The sequence below is a fragment of the Diceros bicornis genome, chromosome 12, assembly GCF_020826845.1.
Source record: "Diceros bicornis minor isolate mBicDic1 chromosome 12, mDicBic1.mat.cur, whole genome shotgun sequence".
Classification (NCBI taxonomy): domain Eukaryota; kingdom Metazoa; phylum Chordata; class Mammalia; order Perissodactyla; family Rhinocerotidae; genus Diceros; species Diceros bicornis.
This window is the reverse complement of record NC_080751.1, coordinates 72,070,492-72,093,703: the sequence shown is the minus strand read 5'-3', so window position 1 is coordinate 72,093,703 and position 23,212 is coordinate 72,070,492.

The following is a 23,212-nucleotide window of genomic DNA, read 5'->3' as shown; positions in this document are numbered from 1 at the left end:
TTTTGTTTGTTTTACATAGACGATTATGTTAACTACAAATAAAGATAGTTTTATTTTTTCCTTTATAATATGTATGCTTTAAATTTATTTTTCTTGTCTTATTGCATGGCTAGAACCTCTAGTACAATGTCAAATAGAAGTAATGAGAACAAAAAATACTACCATCTTCCCAATGTTAGGGAAAAGATGTTCAGTCTTTCACCATTAAGAATGATGCTAGCTGTAGGTTTTTTTTTTTTTAATAAGCTTTTTATTAGGTTGAGAAAGTTGCCTCCTCTTTCTAGTCTTCTGAGAGTTTTTATAATGAGTTGATGTTGGATTTTGTCAAATACTTTTTTGTATTTATTGAGTTGATCATATTATTTTTTTCTCTTAATTCTGTTTCTCTTCATCATCTAATATGATGAATTGCATTGATTGATTTTCAAATGTTAAACCAACTCTGCATTCTTAGGATAAACCTCACCTAGACATGACATATTATATTTTATGTTGTTATATTTTATTTACTAATATTGTTGAGGTGATATATTTATATATATGAAAGTTCTTGGTCTATAGATTTTTTTTTTGTAATGTAATTTTTATGGTCACCTACAGAGGCTTATAAACACATCACTCACAATTTAGTTTGGATGTTGAGACTGATGATGCCATACACAGACATCAAGAGGGTTTTAAAAGATTTATTCCTTACATAACTTGAATCTCTGAAGAGAGCAGGGAATACCTCTAACGCAGGTCTGAAATGGCTTGAGAGAGAGTATAGAACTAGACTGGCCTGGGTTTTTATTGTGGTTAGAGAGTGGGGCTGGGGTGAGAGTTTCTATGTGTGGGAAGGGGCTTTAGCGGTTTGAATCTCATACTAGTGCCAAAGAAGAGAACACCCAGGTTTTCTTATCAGAAAGAGCCCCAGTCAGAAGGCCCAGTGAATGTGGAGCTCACCATTCTGATCCTGCTATTGTTTTGTCCTTGGAAACAACCCTATATAGTTTGCTTCATATGGCCTTTCCAGTTGTTTAGCTGTTTACAAAGAGAGGATAAGTCCAGTGCCACTTAAACCGTCTTCTAATATCCTGCTGCTCTTGACCCTTCTCTCTTCTATGTAAAATATAGGATCATGTTAACAAGTGGTAGAAAAACATGTTTGGGATTTTGATTGGAATTGCATTGAATCTATCAATCAATTTGGAGACAATGGCATTTTCACAATATGAAGTCTAGTATATACCTCCATTTATTTAGATTTCCATTAATAGTTCTTATCTTCATATCTCATTTCTAAACTTTGTAATCTGCTTTTGTGTTGCTTATAAAACACACATTATTTAATACACCTATATATGGTTTAAGGACACATGGAAAGATTAACCCAACTGTTCCTAAAATAGTTATCTAAATTCTATTTAATGCTGTTAGTGACAGAAAACTCACTCTAGTTGATTTTATTGTTAAACAACTAACCTTGTTATGATGTTTTTCCTTATAATGAAGCAAAATTCTCCCTCATACAACTCTCGGTGTCCTAATTTTACTCTGACTTTGAACAGATAAATCTAATCTCTAACATTATTATTTAGTTTCTATCATTTAAAAATCATTTTTACAAACTTTTAAATGGTTGTACAATTAATATTCATTAAAAACTGTGAGCAGAAAGCAGAATTGTTATTGTCTGCCCCATTTATGAATGAAGAACCTGGAAATCAGAGAGTTAAAAAAATGTTTCAGTTCTCATAGCTAGTAAGCTAGACCTTTTGGCCCTTAATTCAGTGTTATTTCCATCAATATCAAGTTTAGATTATTTCAATCTACTCTCCAAAGCAAGGTGCAAGGTCACAAGAAGATAAAAAAGATGATATCAAACTTACTGTTTTCTAAAACACATTTCTAGTTTACAAGGTATATGCACGTTTAAACTCCCTGGATATAATCAGACTTGGCCTGATGGTCTTTTAAATGGAACATTTCATGTCTTGTACTTCCTGGTGTTCTACATGCGCAACCAGCACGAAAGACATAGAAGGTTCTCTAAACATTATTGTTTTAGTAAATTCTCAGTGACTTTGGATGCAGTTATTGGCAGTACGTTCAAGTTATTGGACCTTTTCTTAAAAAGAATTTTAAATTTATGAGGGTAGATTGAAAGCATGACTGAAGAAGGAAGGAGTGTTAACATCCGTGAGTGGCCAAGAGCTTTGCAGGTATTAGACTCGTTTCACCCACCAGCTCTGTATCGTAATTCACATTCTCCTCATTTTACAGAGGAGAGCCAAATTCTTAAAAATTGGTAGATCAATGATGTAATACCTAGACACTCTGACACCATATTTCGGTTATGTTTTTCTCCGATTTGTGTGCCATAGTACACCAGAGAGGTTTTTAAAGAAATATCTAGTAAATAAAAATATCAGAAGCTTCCACCAAATTCTACTCTACTAGCACCACACTCAATAATGAGCTGATTGAGCAGGGAGAATAAGGAAAAGGAGAAGTAGCTGAAATTTATATTCAAACTTAAAACCAGCTGACTCTTAAGCCTTTGTTTTCACATATACATATAAACAAATTTACTGGGCAGGTATGTAAATAGTCCTTCATATTCCAACCTTCGTAACATTTTTAACCTAACTCTACATCAACGTGTGGAAATCCAGAGCACTGGAGTTGCTTAAACTTCTGTTCTAGTGGAGCTTATATTCTAGTGAAGGAGAGATGGAAAATAAATAAATGAATAAGATTTTCAGAAAGTGATATCTGCTAATAATATAGAGCATGGCAATGTACTAACCAGTGACTGCCTGCAGTGGTGACCTTTAAGCTGTGACCAGAAAGACACAAGGGGGTCAGCTATGTAAATATCCGAGGACAGAGAGATGAGACAAAGGAAATAGCAAGTGCAGGAAACCAGTGAGAGGATTGCCTGAGCCTGGTGTGTATGAGGGAAACAAAAGCAGCCAGTTCGGCCAGAATTCAGTGAGCAAATTATAGAGTGAATGGTATGGAGGGCAGAGACAGACAGACCCTATGCAGACTCTTGAAGCCTTGGTCAGGAACTCAAAATTTATTCTAATAGGAAGCCTTTGAGAGATTTGAAGTGGGAGGTATGCGAAAAATGTAATTTGGGGTTTAAAAATACCAGTCTGTGTGGAGTATAGAGGGTGGATGGTAGAAGGACAAACATGGGAACAGACAGACTAGTTAGCAGTATGTATCACTGATCTGAGCAACAGAGGGTGACGCCTTGGATCAAGGTGGTGGAAGTGAAGGAATGGACAAGTGGTCAGATTAGGAACATGTTTTCTTTTTTTTTTAATAAATAGGCCTTACTGATAGATTGGATATGGGGAGAAAGGGAATTGATTTCTCTTAGGGTTTTGCTTTGCCGCTTGGATGTTTGTGCCATTTACTGGGATGGGGAAATAACAAATATCGGGACAGGGAGAAAGATGGATTAGGGGACGGGCAGGATAAAGTGTTTGTGTTTTGGGGGGAGATTTTAGGCCACATGAAATGTGAGACACCTCTGGAAACACCAGTAAGAGTGGAAAGCCGTTTATTAAACCCCTGTAGCAAGTCTTCGAGATAGAAAATAAAGTGTCTCTATTTTACTGAATGTTTAGTGAGATCTGGAGAGGGTATATAACTTTCCAAGGTCACAAAATCAGCAAATGAATGGCTGAGGGTCTAACGTAGGTGTGACGGACCCCCGGTGAGTTGTGAGTCTCTCATCCTGATGTAGCTCCTTCCTCCCACATGTCCGGGTGGTGACGCAGACACACACACAGACTGTTGTCAGAACGAAGTGCGGGAGTTCACTGTGATTGCTGGACGTTGAATTACTCACTTATAAAATGCATATTTGGAAGATTCATGGACTCTTCTGCAGAATAATCAATTCATAGATAAAACACACAGGTGCGTGGGGACCGGCTCATAGCTGCACTGATTTCCCAGAGGAGCTCTCACTCAAAATTTGAGTATAAAAAGAGGACTTTAAGAGCCCTTCAAATTTAGAGTGCTTCCCAGGCACATAAGTTAAACAGCTCATCAGCTGGGACTCTGTCCACTCTCAACACCTTGGACAGCAGCTGTGTCATGGACTCTTCCTACTCTCACCACAACTCCTAGGCAGGAGGAAGAAAATTCTGGAATATTAGGGTAGAAAATGCTAGTGGAGAGAACTAGTCCAGTATCCTTTTTTTCCCCAAATGCATCATAAAATAAGTTCACTGACTGTTTAAGAACTGAGAATGAGTAAGTTAGCACAGCGCCAAGACGACAAAGTTCTCTCAACTTCCCGCCCAGCTCTTTTTTGCCATCAGAACGCTTTTCTGTTGTTTCAATGACATACTTATCATTCCTCAAATTAAATTTTAGATTTCTCTTTTTTGCACAAAACGCTCCCTGTTTCCCAATTGCATCCATTTACTTGCTGACCTCTCTGTGCTCCTCCTCATCACCCGGTGGCCGGGCTCCTGGAAGCTGTAAAGCTTGAGTGCGGCCACAGCCTGGTCAGCAGACTCAGAGGCACTCCAAGTCAGGTTGCCTCCAGGGTACTTGGAGAGCTCTGGAAGGCAACCGATGTGCACGCAACGGGGGTAGCTCTCAGAGAATATTGGCGGCAATTCAGTTGCCAACCAGCTGCAAAAAGCTTTAAAGGACTGTGTTGCATAAAAAATGAAAAATGTTGATTGAGGACATATTGCCCTTGATTGAACGCTGAAGGAAACCTGCCGGCAGAAAAATAGATATGAGAAAGAGAGAGGCGAAGAGAGAAGAGGGGGCAGGGAAAAACAGGTTTGCCCATTCCACCAGCTGTAGAGAAAGCTCTATGTCAATCTACAGCAAACATCATTCAGAGTGAGATTTTGTGTGGTCTACTAGAAATCCAATCCTAGGAATCTATAGTGATCTTGCCACATTTTGCTTTAGGACTCTCCAGTGCTAGAACAGTTCACTCATTTTCTGAATGTGCCTGTATAATGGGTTCCCATTATATCTCATCCTTGCCAACTTTGTCTAAAGGCCCTAGAGGGTGGGGCAGGAAGAGGAGGTATATTTACAGCCTTCAGAGCCAGGCTTTGGGGCTTTATAATCCATTGACCTCCAAAGATGTAATTTGGTTATATTCTCAGAGATACTAGCAGCTATTTCTTTATTTATCCCTGTAGGGGATTTGGCTCTCTACCAGCAAACAACGAAGCTCTGTCTTACTTCCCACAAGTTGTATGGCCAATGGTTTAAACATGACTGTTCTGAGGAATCCCCTCTCCAAAGTTCAGTCACTCACCAGTTGTCACTGCCTAGGGAGGATATATTTATAAGCAATGTTCTGGATCTCTTGATTGTGGGATGTTGTACTGTGAACTGAGCAAGAAATAATTTTTACCTAAGATGACTCATACCTACCATGCAGCACAAGTGCACACTTCATCAGAACTCCTGGATATATACTTGAAAGCTGACTCATATCCACAGAATCAGAGAACACAGTCTTAAGAGACAACTAGGGCACGAGCCACACCCCAAATCAAACCAGTGTCCATCCTTTGGTCCCAAACAGGCACGTCTGGGAGGAGACACATATCAGGGATCCTGAGAAACTGTGGTATCACACGGAGGTCTGGGGAGAATTTTCCAGCTTTGGGGATGGTAAGAGAAAGCATTAGCTGACGACTATCCTATTGCTTGGTTGAAGAATCTTGGAGACTGGACTTTTTAAAGTTGTCCTATAAATTGTTCCATGCCCACATTGTTGATGAAGGCAAAGAGGACCAGACACAATGGCTCTCAACTATCAAAAACTGGATTTATTGATAGTTTCTATCCTTTTAGTATGGTACTAATCAATGCAATTGTTATAAAAGTACTAGATGTAATGCTTTACCTTTCTGACATCTTGTGGAGCTGCCGTGCAGCACTATTAATTAGAAATATGTGGGGTAACGGGATTGTGCAGTCCTTGGTTGGCAAAGCTGAGTAATTATACAAATAATCCTGATGACAAAGCCCCTCACTGCCACTATAGGAACATAGGACCATATAATACCAGTCATAAACATTTGTGAGATCAACAACTTCACAAAAGGATACAACATTTTAAGGGAGATATTAGCAGGACAAAGGCTTATGCCCTATCAATTCTACTGTTAGGAATATGTCACAAGGAAATGTGTGGATGGCCATTCGACTTAGCTAAAACTGTGTTCAACACAGTATTTTTCATAACAAGAAAAAATTTTAAAAAACAAGAACGTTTAGTAATAATGGCCTACTTAAATAAATTTTGATCAACTAAACAGTCCGACACTGTGCAGACATAAGAAGTGATGCTGTAGAAGATCATTCATAAATATAAAAAGACATTTAAAATATTCGGTGAAAAAAGTAAAACAAATTTCTAAATTGTCTGTACAGTATGATTCATTTTTGTAGTTAAAATATAATATACACAAATATTCTGGAAGTGCAGCAAATATTTAAAATATGTTGAGAGCAGCTTTTGTGAATAAGACAAGAAGTGCTTTTATTTTCTTATTTATTCTCACTTAAATTTTGAACTTATTCTAAAATCAACACATATTACTCATGTAATAAAAAAAATAATAAGACATTTTAATAAAGTAAAAGGCATGCATAAGTTAAATGTAATTTAGTAAAGAGACACCATGCCACTACTGCCTGCCAGGAGGTGTATGAGGGCAGAGGGGAAGACCTAAAGGAGAAGAAATCAGCTCTGTTTTCCAAGGACTCATAATTCTGGGGAGCAGAATAGACACTAAGGATGCAAAGGATGTGATACAAAATTCCCCGAGAGAGAGAGAGTCAGTTTTCTTAAGGTGGACATTGTGGGGATGTCTCTTAGCCCTTGTGCCATTTCCCTGTGTTCAATACTTTTAGAATATATCTAGGCAGAAATTCGCCAGCTGTCATCCACATATTGAGAAAGACAGTTTTAGGTATAGCAGTTTATCTTTCCAATAATCCACTGAGGTCCTTCCAGACAACTAGTTCAGAGCATGACCATTTTTGATCCTTCCACCTGGGCTACCCTTCCTCCTCCGAATATTACATAGCTGACTCCCATTACCTCTCACATAGGACTCAGATCAGACACCACTTATCAGAGAGGCCCTCCCTGAGCACTCTGTCTAAAACAGTGGCAACCCACCCCAGCCACACCATCACTCTTCATGTCTGCTTTGTTTTTCTTCATAACATTTATCGTCATCTGATGCGTTGTGTGTGTGTGTGTGTGTGTGTGTGTGTGCGCGCAAACGCTTGGTCTGTTTTGCGTTTGCTATAGTTCAGGTGTCTACAACAGTGGTTGCCATATGATAGGCATTTATGTCAATTTTGGGTGAATTAATAAATGATTCTGATTCTCCAAATCTAAATTGAAATGTATGTCCTAACACCAAGATTATTTTTAGGTTCACATCTATGCTGTTGAGAAAGACCTAGAAGAAAATCATGAAGAATTCCAGCCCTATCCCTACTAAGGGTGGAAGCACTTTTGATTTCAATAGTACAGTTGACTAGGTAACTTAGAGCACTGAGTTTGCTAGGCTAATATTGTAAGTAGAATTCCCATTTGGCATGGTTGCCTTTAAGGCTAGTCTAGATCCATTTTGTACACTGTAGACCCAGGGCCTCTAAATTTGCGTGGGGAGCTCCAGGAGGTATCACTACCACCATCATCTAAGTGAATGCTACTCCCTACCTCCCAGATCAGCATTGGGATATTTGCTAGTAGGCTCAAGTCAAAAGGGTGAAAATGTGGAAATTTGAGAGGTGAACAAAAGTCATCAACAAAATCATCAAAATAATTTAAATTCATGTCTTATTGGATCAGAGTTATCATATTCATACATGGGAGGAGTGCCATATGCAATAACTGTTTCAGCTGTCCAACAGCTCTGGATTTGACAGGCTCTTTCTAACCTTGAGTCTTCCATCTCACCAAATATACTGTGTCATGATATAGACCTTCCAAACTGTGGGGATCTTCTCCATGTGAAATTTGAGCCACTCACTTCCCAACAAGTAACCTGTAAGTGACTCTCGTCAGAGAGGTAATGGTCTTATTGATTTATTATGTGAGTTTAAATAGTATGACTGCTTAGAGAATTTGCAGACCTCACAGCCATAATTATTTCCTCTAAAAGAACAATATTTAGGGTGAGATCCTTGAGAGTAGAGACTGTTTCATTAATTTCCGCATCCACTATATGTAACAAAATACTTGCCACATAGGACTCAGTAATATTGGCTGCTCTGTTAAATGATTGAATAAATGAGTAAAGGTTTGAGCCATGAGGTTTGTCTCCTAAATCTGCAGTGTCATGATGCTAGCCAGCTTCCTACATGGCCAAGATGCTTTCCACAACTCCAGATTTCTTCTTAATGACTCTTTAAATTGCTTTATTGGTGTAACCTATGAGCCATAGTAATACTAAATGAGCTCCTGGAATACAGCCTGATATGCAGGTTCCTGAAGTGATGATTTTCAATACAACTCAAGCCTTATGGACTGCACAGGGGAAGGGGAAGTGCGAGCTGCCCTCTGAGCAGCTCCAGTCGGGCGAGGAGAGATGCTGAATGCCTGCAACAACACTGCTATGAATACTCTAAGGTAACTTCAAATATCGCAGTTGAGATGAGGTAACAGGAAATGGTTGAGGCCAAAATGCAGCAAAGTAACTGCACAAAACAGAAGTGGAGAAACAGAGACATGTATTGATCCAGTGGCTGGTCAGTTCCATGTCCTGGAACAAGCAGCTATCTATCTAGAAGCAACCCTTATATTAAAACTCAGAAACTTAGTTCACATCTCCCACTTACTAAATGGCATGGCCTATGGCATGCCACTTACCCTCAATTTCTGCCTAGACAGCAGGGTTATGAAGAAGATCAAGTGAACTAACGGATATAAATGGATTTTATAGGCTGTAATACACCATATAAATGTAAGTTATTTTGCTCTCAATATGTGAAAAGAGTGACTGTAATGAATACAGAGGACCATTTTCACCAGCATCACCAAAACTGGTGTTACCAACTCTTTATATCTGAGGCATACAGGGATAAAATCAGCGGTATGTTGGAACTGGTCCCCACCTGCTTCTGGGAGCTGATTGTGAGCATCTATTCTCAGGTCTCAATGTGGCTAGTTTGAAATCAGCCACAATGGGAGTATTTACACCATGGAATTTGGCAAAAGCTACAAATTAGGGCCTTTTTATCCCCCAGGGAAACAGTTATTAAACATTTACCAGCACACAACTGGATAAAATGTGGGGGTTTCTTTTCTACAGTTAATGTTACTTTTATTTTTCTCAAATCTAGTAAAGATGAGATTTTTCTATTTTTTTTTACACTGGCCCTTTCAGACACCAGTATCCTCATGGATTAGCAAAATAATCAGCATTCACCAGAGAAAGAGAAAAAAAATGATCTAAATCTGAAGCCCGTGTCCACCTTTCTCAGATGAATTTAAATTCCAAGGTCTATATATTCTTCAATTCCATACGGTACCGTGAGGTCTCAGCAAACATCACTGAATGGCTCTGGTTTAGTAACAGTAACACATATGCACATGTGTATACTCAAGTCATCTGACATCTGCCGGACTTTGGAAACGAGCCAGTAGTCCCATCAATGGAACTGTGTTCTTAGATCCTAATCTCCAGTCTGACTGAGACAGTTTGAATCAATAGTTTCTCCCTAATTGTTGAAAGATTAATAACATATTTATATTCTTACAAGTGGCATTAACCTGTAAGGGTATGGAAAGATCAAGCTTTCTGTCCACTGGCCCCCTCTCAAAGATGAGTTCTACTACACAAGAAGTTTATGTACCTCCTAAGAATATAGAGGTGGAGTGGTGGTGGTGGTGGTGGGGAGGCGGTGTTAGAAACGTTCTCCTATTCATTCTGCCCAAATACACACTAACTCTGTCATGAACTTGACCCCTGTTTCTAGATTTGATAGCCAAAACATTCTCTTCAACCAAGGTCCTGGGGTTAGTAAAATACGGCTATGCCCAAAGTCTGGAAGTGTGGTTTTTCACAATGAGGGAGATTTGCATTGAGAACTAGACATAGTATTAAAAAAGCACAGCAGAAATATGAAGTCATTACAAGAATTTTGGGGTGATTTTTGACCTGCTCACTGTCTGCTAGGGCATCACAGGGTTTTTGTGCCTTCTCAATTTTGAACAGCATAGCATTTAAATGATCATTTTGTCCCTCACTCTGCTCCCCAATCTAAACAACAAAAGAAGGAATTTAACCTCATATCCTCGCTCTGAAATTAGCTCTATTGTCAAAAGATGACAGCTGTATCCTGATTTCAAGAATTTCATGTTGGAATAAAACAGCATTTTTGAAACTATCGTGTTATTTCAAACAGATCTGTAATGGTCCCTCAGCAAACCATTTTCAGAAGACTTGGGTAAGTAAGATAAAAAGATACCATTTCTAAAGAGTTGCTTTTATGGGCTAGGTCAGAGTGCTCTTTCCATGTTGTTCATTCCCAGTCGAATTTCCTAATAGTCTATCTCCTCAGCTAACAGATGCCCGGCCTCATGTCGGAACCAGATCGCGCCACTGCTGAGATGCTATCCAGCTCCTTTCTTATTGAGCCGTTTCCCTAGCAGATGGTGCAATGCTGCAGGCATACTCCTTCCTGTTAATTACCAGCCTTTGCTACAGATGGAAATGTCAGTCAGCCTCACAGGTCCTGGTTCCTGCCATTGCCTCAGTCCATAGCCCTCTACCTAGGCAAGATGCTGCCAACACACACCATGTGTTTTGTGACTGCTGACTAGGCAGGCAACAAAAAACAACTTACTTCATGAATATTCATGGCGGAATGTTTAAAGTTCTGTTCATCTGCGATGCTTATAGATCTGCTTAAAGGGGGTTGCACCTTCCTAAGAACACTCTGCCCCTTGTTTTCCTACACGGAGGATATGTGAGTTACCAAAGTGAGTTGCCATGGCAACATTGAGAGGACCATTAAATGTCGGCCATTTGGAGCCTTCTGTAGGCACATCAATTTCTGACTAACGTTCTTCCCATACCTTTAAGTGTCACTTCATTATTCTTATCCTGCTGTAATAGACCAGTAGTCACCAAGCTGAACTGATTAGCTAATATCTGTGGGTTTTCATTAAATCCTGATTATCTCATTCGCACATACATAACCAAATATGAATTTCTTGATCTTTCCTGGTATTTAGACATACAAAATGCAGATAAGTGAATTTCAGTAGTCATTCTTTATTAATTAAGGCAAATTATTTTCCTCTCTGTGTAAAACTCTTTAGGAATCAAAAATGTGTATCTTCAGCTTTATAGGTGAAAATTAGGGCTCAGGTTTTGAGAGTGGGGACAGGGAGGGGAGATCTGAACCAAGCATTTTATCGAAGGTAATTGCGATATGACTTCCTCAATTGTTCACCGTCTTGCGGATGCTGTATTTAAAGATGACATCGAGTAGGGTGATGGAGAATGTTCCAGCAGCTCAGCACTGTGTCTTCCTGCAGGCCTTCCTCTCTCCATGACTGAACCCAGAGAAACCAACATTACCTACCCCAAACATAGGCAAAAGAGCTTCCAGCTGAAGAGAATAATCTTCCTGATCATCAGCATCCCAGGAGGGCAATGGGCAACATGATGCGTGTGTGATTGAGTCACAGCTTCAGTGAGTCCTGAGGGATTCATTTTTTTTTTACAAAATGTGAACTTTTTTTTCCTTAGGTATTTCTTGTTCTGGAATTAGGCTCCATCCTACAGGATTTGTAGTGGTGAGGAGAGCTGCCAGAGCTAGGAGAATTCCTGAGCTGAGAACTGTATGTAGTAGGGCAAATCAGAAGATGCTATGTGATAATTATGAAGTTTAAGTCTTCTTTTCAAGTTTCTTCTTAAGAAGAAGATTTGATTTGTACAATTTTCATGTTTAGAAGGAAAAAAAATGCATGCCTAGATATTTACAGGCAGAACAGAGATTAGGTTACTCTAAAGGCTGTTTGTTGTTCGTGCTGTCGAGTTGATTCCGACTCCTAGTGACCCTGTGTACTGTGTTCTGAATGGAGCCCCCCAAAAAAACCTATGCTACATTTATTTCATAAAGAACTAGGAAAGGATGTACCTCTAGGGTGTGTATGGAGGTGATGCCAGGAGTGTAGCCAGAGCTCTCCGTTCCCCAGTTCAAAACTTACTATGATTGCATCTTGCAATGAAGAATATATGTGGTGGTGTACAGATAAATGTTTAACAAGCCATCAAAAAAATTATGTTGGTACATTATATATAAATGTATACAATTCTATTGTAAACTTTACTTATATAAAGTATATGTAGGACATAATTTACAAATAGTAATAAAATATACCATACTCTTTGTTGTAGACTCTACATATACCACTGACTCTTACAGAATGCTTTCATTGATTTTTGCTGAAATTTTGTATCTGTAGCCAATTTACACTTGCAATTCAGCCATGATTTGAAAATTGAATTGCATCCCTTTCTGATAGCTCTTTTCCCACTACATTTATTATCATTAAGTCTGATATGTGATCTACTGTTAAACTATTTCTCACTCTCACATAAACAGTATTCATTAAACTGAAACCTCTTTCAGCTTTGTCACTTTGTGTGTCAGGATTTCACTCGTTGTTCAGTGACGTGAATGACTGGTTTGCTTAGTTGGATAATAGTATTCAAATACCAGAAGAATATTTCTTTCTTTTTTGTGTGTGTTATTCACAAGCTAGTGACTACACACACAACACACTTTTAAGTTTAATCTGCATCATTAACATTTTCTCTTTTATCACTTTTTTAATCCTAGTCAATCAACAACACAATAAATCAAGCTTTGATTTACAGTGTTTGCCAATTTCTGTGGTATAAATACTCCAACCATGGCCAATATCAAGCTATCAACATGATGTTACTGAATGCAAATTTGGGAAGAGACATATAGTACCACACTTGATCTTTAATAATGCCAATGTTTAACAGCCAACTTAGAAAATTCCTGAAAATTTAGCAATAGGCCCCTGCAGGCTAGTATGGGTCAGCTCAAATACACTGCTTTATAGTCCAATCTCTACACTTTCTTCATCTCTCATCTCTTTCACAGGAATACATATCATATTACAAGTGTGTCTATTTATAAATATGTAAAACTACATAAATTTGCAAAGTCTTACTTAGGAGGAGCTTAATAAATCGTGGAATAAATTGAATTGAATGGATGCACGCTTAATGAAGCTAGTTGGAAAGATGAAATGCAAACACACGGGAAGTTTAATGACATTCGGGTGGTTTTCGGTTTGTGCCAAGGGAGATTTAACAGGAAAATAAGGCTTCAGAGAAGGGTAAGAGCTTTCTGTGTAGTCTGATCAGGGCAGGTAAGGGGCTTGGCCTGAGCTTAGAAAATGATTAAGATGTGGATAGATTGAGAAGAGAAAAAGGATATTTTGGTAATTAACCCAAGGAATACTTACTGATTGATTACTAGTCACCATAAATGTTATATTTTATACTATTAATCCTTAAAAAGATGCAAAATTATTCTAAAGAATGTTTCATCTTCTCAGCAACTGGAGGGACCCAAAATAAATTTCAAAATTGGTTAAGAGTATTTAAATTACTAAGTTTACCTAAAACAGCTCTTAAGAATCAACCATTATATCTAAAAGACAAAAAAAAAGATGTCGTCTTTACCTGTCTATACCCTATCTTTGAGGATTCCACAGGAAATAACAGCAATGAAAACTCGTCAGTCAACTAAAATTTTTTGCAAGATTTTGTAGACATATGGAAACCAAGTCTTTTTTCTGAATTTGGTCTTCAGAGAGGAAGGGAAGGAGCAGGCATGCAAGGACAGGTGAAAAGGTAAAAGCTTTGGCTACAATTCGTTTCATTTGCAGACTGGGACTGGAGGAATTTCCTACTTGACCAAAGTAGGTCCTGAATGAGGAGCTCAGCACTGATTCCAGGGGGCCATGAAAGGGAAAGCCCCCTCTTTCATTTCTGACAATAGGAAGGAAGACCCACGGATCTATAAGAAAAAAATGTAGATATTTTTGCCATTAAATAAGAAAAGGGGGCTATCCTGATATACAAATATCTAAACCTCTAATAGAGAAAATGAATGAAAAATGTAAGCAATTCATAGAAAAGTAAACATGGAAAAAATGACCAAAATTGAAAACTGTTTGATCTTGTTAGTAATATATTTAAGACAATGAGATGCTATTTTCTCCTAAAAAAGAAAAATAAGCAATGACCATAGAAGTTATTATATTGTTGCCTCTTCAGATATAATGAGATAGCTATGCTCGTATACTACTATGAATTGCTATTAATTTGTTTTTAGAAATAAATTTGACATAGGCATCTAGAACCATAAATGAGTGCATGCTCTGAGCCAATATTTCTAGGTCCTGAAGAAAGAATCGCAAGTGTAATCTAAGAATTTTTATTTGTAGAGGGGAAAAAAAAACCCTTAATTTCTAAAAGAAAAATGGTTAAATATATTATAGTCCATCTATCTATCTATCTATCTATCTAACTAATTAATTATCTAGGGAAATTTTTTAGTAAAATCAAGTTTTGCTTTCATAATCAGAAAAAAAATCAAAGTTCGTTTAGAAAAAAAATATACTGCTTTCTAGGAGAGCAAGATTTGGATCCAAACAGACCTAGAACTACATCCTGGTTTGAATTTCTATTATCTGAGCAATATTGGTTAAAAATTACTTAGTCTTAGGTCTCAGGTTTCATGTCTGGTAAAAGGGCTAATAACAGGATACTTACAAGGCTATCATGAGGATTACACGAACATCCCTTACGTGCTTGACACACGTATGTCAGGTGTTCAGTACATGCTAGTTTCCTTCCCCAAATTCAACACCCTTCTGAATAGCACCAACTAATGAAATCAGAACATCAAAATAAGATCTTTTTCAGTCCCGCTAATTTTATCAAAAAGCCTTCTCCACATTCTCTAAATCTACTGAGGGTCAAGCCCATGGAATGCTAATAAGACTCTTGAACACAAAGCCATCCTGTGTGAGCTTTTGGTACTCTCCTAAGCATCTGTTAGGAAAGATCATGCTCTTAAGTTTGCCAAAAATTATACCGTTCATAGTGTCTGCTCAAGATATTTGGGCAAACCTTAAAATAGAAAGATAATGTTTTGGACAACCATTCCCCAGAACTGTAACCCTGACGGATGTTAGTTTGGGGACCTGGAGCTTAGATGGAAAAGTAAGCCCATATCATTCAAAAACATGATGACACCTCTGCCTGCAAATGAGGTGGGGACTAAAGATGTGTCTCTGAGATAGAAAGCAAAATTAGAAGGCAGCAAGAAGACAGCATAAATTTGAAAGAGCGAAATCTGCTTCTGGCCATCGGAGGAAGCTGATGTAATCCAGGCTGACTCTGGGGGCAGTGATGGTGCCAGCTATGGAGGCCACATGGCTTCTAATGAGGCCAGGCCAAGTTGCAGCTCAGAAGAGTGGGTGAGCAGCCAAATTTCACCCGAGGACAGAACCAGCCTTAACAGCTGGTAAGTGAATTAACTTCAGGCAAACAGAGTGGACCCAGGTGGAGGGACATTTAGAATCTTTCCCTTGTGGGAAGAAAAAGAAGAAAACAACATAGAGAACAGAGCCACCATAGCCTCTTTATTTTCTTTTAGTTTCTTCTGGCAAGCTCTTTTGGGGTACAAGGGGAAAAAGGAGAGTAGGGCAGAGAAGGTCGGGGCTTGATGAATAGGGATCAGTGACACATCAGTGTCGAGAGCTGCACAAGAGGAGACGAGCAGAGCCAGGACCAAGGGCAAGCTTGTGTTTCAGAGCTGCTCAGGAGTCTGCGAGTTTATCAAGGCAGAACTTCACTTTTGTAAAAGGAAAACCTATTAGGTGACGCCAGCTTTTAAGAGCAGAACACAGTTTTATATTTCCAGCTCTTATAAAAATGCTGGACCTCTAATATTTGCACAGAGAATACTGTTGACTTGTTATATAGTGCCTCTACTTCTGAGATTTACCTGAATACAGGGTGGGCTGTCCGCATAATCTCCTGTCCCTGGAACTGCCCACAGAAGCTGCAGGCTGATCCTGGAGGGATGGCAGAAAGGGTTCTTGCATCGAGTGGACCCTGGGCTCAGCATCCAAAGGAATCCAGGGAAAGCCGGCGCCTGGCAGTTTGAACACTGTCCTGCCACCTGGTGGCTGATTCACTAAATTGCAAGGGCAGGTCTTAGCTCTCGGGAAGCCTCTAAATGAGTGAAATTGCAAAAGCGTCGGGAGGTGAAGCCATTTTGACAAATGTCAAAGAGAGATGTGAGCATTTCAGAAGGATGGGTAGAATAAAGAATAAGCATATGTTGTGATAGAAAATAGCTTCCTTGATGAGAAAGAGGCCAAATCACATGTGAGTGGGCAGGCAGGAAATAGAAGAGGCAAACGCAGCACCCGGGGTGTGGGCAAGAGACCGCATTCGCCAGCGAGCGGGTTATTCCAGGAAGACGCACCTCATCGCCAGGCTGAGGTTAACCGTTCCTACGCAGCCCAGGAGAGAGGGCTGGTAGCGTTCTGTTCCCCTCCCTTTATCACATTCTAATACCCTTATTTAAAAACCTTCCCAAGATGGCACGCAGTCCTCTGCTGTCTTGAACATCAGCACGCCTTGTTTCTCTTTTTGCTTTCTCCTACTTTGTTTTATTCCCTCCCATTCCTTTCTTTACTCAACAGACATTGGCCACCTCTGCGTGTCACGGATTGTGCTGTGTGTTGGGATGCACGGTCAACACAGGAACACAGAGACGGCTGAGGAAGAAAGGAGAATAAATCAGCAGTTCAAGCCCAGAGAGCCCAATGCAATGACAAGGCCAGCCCTCGGCTTATGAGAGAACCGAGGAGGGGCGCCTCACCCCCGAGGGAAGGATGCTGAGAGAGGCTTCTGGGTGCAGAGGATGTCTGAGAGACAGCCAAGGATGTGTAGGCGTTAATAGGACAGGAAAAAGGTGTTAATGGGGGACGTGGCATGGGATACATTTCAAATAGAAGAAATAGTAGGTAAAGGAAGACTAAAAAAGCAAAGACATGTCTATGGAAATGCTAGAATGACTATTCCACATGGAGAGTGGGCCAGAGAAAAGTTTAGAAAGATTGCAAAGGGTCAGACCCTGAAGGATAAGCTGGTGGCTTTGAATTTTACCCTGACAAGCTGGAGTTCTGTTGGAGAATTTTAAGCAGGGGAGGAAACGCCACCTGACAAATACAGATAAACATCCTGGAAAGATCACTCACGTTGCAGTGCGAAACGAACAATTCTGGAGGTTATGGCTGCAAAGGCCAAAGTGGCCTTTAGAAGGAGCGAAGCCACTGAGGATCAGTCTGGATGAAGATTCAAGAGTTTAGAAGGCAGAACTGACTGGCCTTGGCGTTTGTACTGTATGCACAGGCCGTGGGAGGGCGCCGAGACTGGCCCTAGGTTAGGTTTACCAGATGGCCATTTTAGCATTCTCAGATTGAAAACATAGGATGTGAAGCACTTTGGGGAGATGACCACTTCTGCTTTGTGCCCCTGGAGCGTCAGCCACTGTGCCCTTTGGCACTGGGCACACAGGACTGGGCCGGGAGCTGGCGCTCAGGCTCTTCATCCTCCTGTCTCTCCTTGTCCTTCTCCTCCTTTAACTCCTCGATTCCAACCTCTCTGTCTCCATTCTTTCTTCTGAGGTTGTTCTTTACAGAGAGATTTGTCTGGACTCAAACTCCAGAAAAGAAAGTTTCAGAGGGGGACATTGAATGGTGTTTTAAGATGTCAACCGGAAGACATCATCCCTGGACCCCACTTCTCACCCTGAACTTCCATTTTTTACCCTTGGACTCAGTAGGCCCCCACACACAGTTTCCATCCCTCCCTCGATTCTTTTTTTCTTCTTCCATTAAACCTAAGAAATCCTCGTGCTGAAGAGGATTATCTCAAGTTGGTTTTCCTGGAAAAGACAGTTTTTTAAATAAAAACCCAGACTTTCCCAGAATGACAGACACACGTAGGTGGCAGAAACATTAAGGGCATCTGATTTTCCAGCCTGGTCCAGGGAACCGATCGTCAACTTTGCTGTGGATGCGCCTGGTCGTGTGTCTCTCCCTGGAACAAATCAACTCCCACACAGCTCTTCTGTGGGTTGAGATGGCCACTTCTGGCTAATGAACCCATCATGTCACCTCCTTTTGGGTCCTGGAAATAGGCTGAGCTCTTTCATGGTTCCCTATAAATTTCAGTGTGTCTTCAGCTGCACAAGGTCAAGTGTCACCAGTCCTGTTGGCTTTAATTAGTCTCCTGCCTTGTTCTTGGAGAGGGAAGTGGGAAAATGTGAGCTCTCACATCCAGGACAAGCCTTCTCAAGCTCACTTTGCCCATAAAGCTTTGCCACAGACCATTTATTTGTGAGAGAGGGGGTTTCATTGGCCGTATGAAGAACTCACAATGGAAACTGGAACCCTACTTGTTTTTCTCTCTTTTTCTTTCTTCCTTTCTTGGGTTAATGCCAAAATCATTTGACTGTTTCCTTTTTACAGTGACAGAATGGATGGAATATGTTCTTTCAGTGTTATCCAAACCATCGTGTTCAAATACAAAGGAAAGCTCTGCAAGTCTTTGAAAATGGCAGAGACATGATGTCCACAGTAGGAGCAAAGATGCTTAGATCCTGCTGGACATTGTAAAATTACATGGCATCAAAGAAAGAATCCACACTCTGAGGTCAAAGGCACTCATATCCAAATCCCATTTCTACCTCCCCCACTTATTCTCTTTGAGTCCTGATTTTCTCATTGGTCAAGTGGGAATAAAAATACCTACTTGTATTAGTCAGGGCTCTCCAGAGAAACAGAACCACTAGGATATATAGAGATATATGTCAATTCCTATAATAAATCTATTATAGGAATTGGCTCATGTTGTTATGGAGGCTGAGAAGTCCCAAGATCTTTCCAAGCTGGAGAACAAAGAAAGCCAATGGTGTAATTCAGTCTTAACCCAAAGGCCTGAGAATCAGAGGCCCAGTGGTGTAAGTCCCAGTCTGAGTTTGAGGGAAAAGACAGATGTCCCACCTCAAGCAGAGACACAGTGAATTCCTCCTTCCCCTGCCTTTTTGTTCACTTGGAGCCCTCAACATGTTGGATAATGCCCCCCACGTTGGCAAGGGTGATCTTCTTTACTCGTTCTACTGATTCAAATACTAATCTCTTCCAGAGACACATTCACAGACACACCCAGAAATAATGTTTCACCAACTTTCTGGGCATCCCTTAGCCTAGTCCAATTGATACACAAAATTAACCATCACACTACTTTATGGGATTTTCATGACGATTAAGTGAGATGATGAGAACTGGAAGAATCTTACCTCTTATGAATCCTCCCCTCCTTCTCTTGCTCAGGGTATGTTACTTTTGTTTTTTCAACATGCCATAATTTTTCCAACACAGGGCCACCACATACACTGTAATCTTTGCCTAGCATGTTCTTTAGTCCTACCCTTGCATAGGACCCCCGAACATTTCTCAGATCTGAAACTTAGTCTCCTCTTAGAAGTCTTCTGTGTCTTTGCAGAATGAGAGGTGTCCTCTCATCATCCACACACATGGTTTTCTCGGCTTCACTTTCTACTACAGGATGCAACCAAAGGCCTTAACATGTCTATGAGGCCCAGGAACATGTGAACCTCCTGACTCTTCCTGGCTTGTCTCTTATGACTCCTTGTTCCTTTTAAGGTTGTGTCTCCTCAGAGGACAACTTAGCTCACACCGGCACAAAATTCCAGCTGTTCCCATGCAATTCACCTCAGCTGTTTCATTCACTGGAGACTTGCCCATTGCCCAGCTCTGGTCTCCTGTGGCCTCTGTATCTCCTTCTATGACAGCACTTACCTTGGTAGGTAGGAATCATCTATTCTCACATCTCTTTCACCAGGCTGTGGACTCCTGGAGGGCAGAGACTTTATCTTGTCCATCTCCACAATCTTATTTCCTATTGTGATGTTTAATGCACAACAGTGCTGATGTTAAAACAAATAATATGGACTTGTCCCTGCCAGGTTCATGCACTGCTTTACAATCTCCTTCATTAATCTTCTATGGCTAATTTCTGCCCTGACACCATGTCACCTTCTTAGTCTCAATGGGAGGGCAGAGGCTGACATACTTTTATTGATACAGCAGCCTTCGTATTTGAAGGAGAATATCTTCAAACCAAAGAAAGGTTTTTCACAAGAGGAAATTACATGATTTAATTAGGTTAGTGAAAGAGAGGAATTTTGGATTGCCTGTTTTTGATGTGTTTGTTGGGACAGTATTTCTTTTTTTTTTTTTTTTTTGTGAGGAAGATCAGCCCTGAGCTAACATCCATGCTAATCCTCCTCTTTTTGCTGAGGAAGACCAGCTCTGAGTTAACATCTGTTGCCAATCCTCCTCCTTTTTTTTTCCCCAAAGCCCCAGTAGATAGTTGTATGTCATAGTTGCACATCCTTCTAGTTGCTGTATGTGGGACGCGGCCTCAGCATGGCTGGAGAAGCGGTGCATCGGTGTGCACCCTGGATCCAAACCAGGGCCGCCAGTAGCAGAGCACACGCACTCAACCGCTAAGCCACGCGGCCGGCCCGGGACAGTATTTCTTAAATTGAGTTGAATCAACTGCATAATCATCACTCTAAGTTGTTTTTAAAAGTGTAGGTTCCTAAGCAGCTTTCCAGACCTACAGCATCACAGTTTCGGAAAGTGTAGTAACCTGGACTTTTGATAGTTTCCCATTAGAATGCCTACCTAGTTAGTCACTATGCAGGGAGTAGAAGTGCCCAGCTGGATAGATGCATTGAAAATGCAAATTACCTGACCCCTCTGGAATTGTCTGAGAATCAATAGACTGTCCTTTGCAAGCAGGAGAGGCAATTACCCCAGAGTTTAATGTGTGCTGGTGACATTTCAAGGGGGCATAGTGGAAAGATTTTGGAGTTAGAGATACTTACCTTTGAATCTTGGCTCTGACACTGACTGGTCATGTGACTTTGGGCAAAATACTCCATCTGTCTGAGCCTCAGTTTTTTAATGACAAAGTATCAATCTTAAAGCATCTATGAGAGTTCAATGAAATTATATAAAAATTATACATATATGTATACATATATATAGAGAGAGCCTAGCCTAGCATCTGGCAGATAGTAGATGTTTCATAAATTCTGTTGTTTTTTTACTTGTATCCCTTTAATCTGAAGCAAAGAACTCAGGCAATTACTCATCAACACAAGAGTCAAAAGAATTGATACCGCTGTTCAAATGCAGTTAGACTAGAGGAATTCACTTTTCCCTCTTCTAACATTCAGTGAGATGGAGCAGAAACGAATGCAGATTTCCAGCTTGAACGTGGAGACATCTAAAGTGTCTTGAACTTAAAGACACTAGACACTGAATGTGAGCTAGTCTTTGCAATATGACCTTTCTAGAACCAACTGTCTGCACACAAGCTTCTGAGCTAATTTAGTGTTAAGACCTGAATGAAGAGCAAGAGATGAATCATGCAACTCAACAAGATGGAGAAAGATTTGGATAAAATTTCAGAGCTACTAAAATTAGAATCCCTTTTTCTGCTCCTCCTCCATACCCTGTCCCCATTTTTAAAGCCTCTTACTTGCTCTTTGCCCATTAGCATAGCACATCTTGCCTTCATAGAGCACTCTGCTATCAGACTTATTAATTTTGTGGAGACTTATAAGATCCACAGCCAAGAGAAAGAAAGAATGGGAGGAATTTAAAAAAAAAAAAAACAAGCGAGGAACTCTTAATTTTCCCCAGTAGTCAGCATTTTTCAACTTAAGCTTCTAAATTCAAAGAGTTTTTTAAAATTTAGTTTTCCATAATTTTTCAATTGGGAATATTAATCCACTTTTATTCTCAGATCATCACTCTCATCCATCTATTAATTCATTCACTCATTCAGTCAACAAATATTTATTGAGTGCCAACTAAGTGCCAGGCATTGTTTTGGATCCTTACTTGATTTATAAGATGAGGTGGCTGAATTAGCTGATCACAGACATACTGATTTTTATCTGTTTCTTTTCCCAATATCGATACAAGCAAAAAAAATGATATTTTCTTAAATTGGTGGCAAGAGTGGGGGGTTGTGGAGGATAAATACAACTTTAGAGTCATAAAAATTATATCCAAATATAGTAGACTTTTTGCGTCATACTGAGTAGGAGATAGATTTTAGGAGAAAAGAGGAATAGTGAAATTATTCTTTGCCCTTAAATAAAATCATATTCCTTATTAGTTAACTCATATTCAGTTAAGTAACAGCAATCATTGAGAACCAACTGTGACAGAAAGTATTGAAAGGTGAACATATTACCTTTAAGGCTTTACCTTCTCTGATGTAAAATTACACCTACCATTTCTTTGAAGGTTTAGTTATTGGGAAATTTCCTGAATGTTGTCTTTATTTACAAAGGTATATTGGCTTTCTCATACTTATGCCTGTTAGAAAGGATATATTCTTCTAAGTCACCTAAACACTTGTAGTATAGGTAGCATCAAGAAGCATAAGGGGCCTGCAGAAATTTATTTAGTATTCTGAAACTACTTAAGAACTCCTCAAATTTTCTTCTCTGTTGAATACACATTTCAAAGAAATCATGCACCTGGATCAATGCTTTGTTGACTAACAATTCACTTCTGGATTGCAACTGTCAAAAAGGATAATCGGCCAATTTGATCCACCTTGTTCTTAACGAACTTGAGGGTCATATCTGGGACAATGTCTAAAATGGCTATATAACTAAGTCTGGCCAGAAGAGCTGGAGGAGCGCCTGAGACATACAACCGACTCTGGGAGTTGGGAGGAAATCCAGGACAGGCAGGATTATGTGGCACCCATAGGTTTGGGCTGATGGTTACCAAGACAAAGCATTAACATGTTTATCAAATAGGTGAGAGGGGTAGATATAGCCAGGAATTTAGGAAAGAAATTGATAATTGCATAGTTTGTCAGAAGAGGCCATGCTGGGTTGAGGTTAAAATTCAACAGCAGAAACTCATACCTGGAAAGGGGCTGCCAAGAGCATCAGGACTCTGGACTTGGAGAGAATTGGCAAGGACACACTCCTGGGCAAGGAC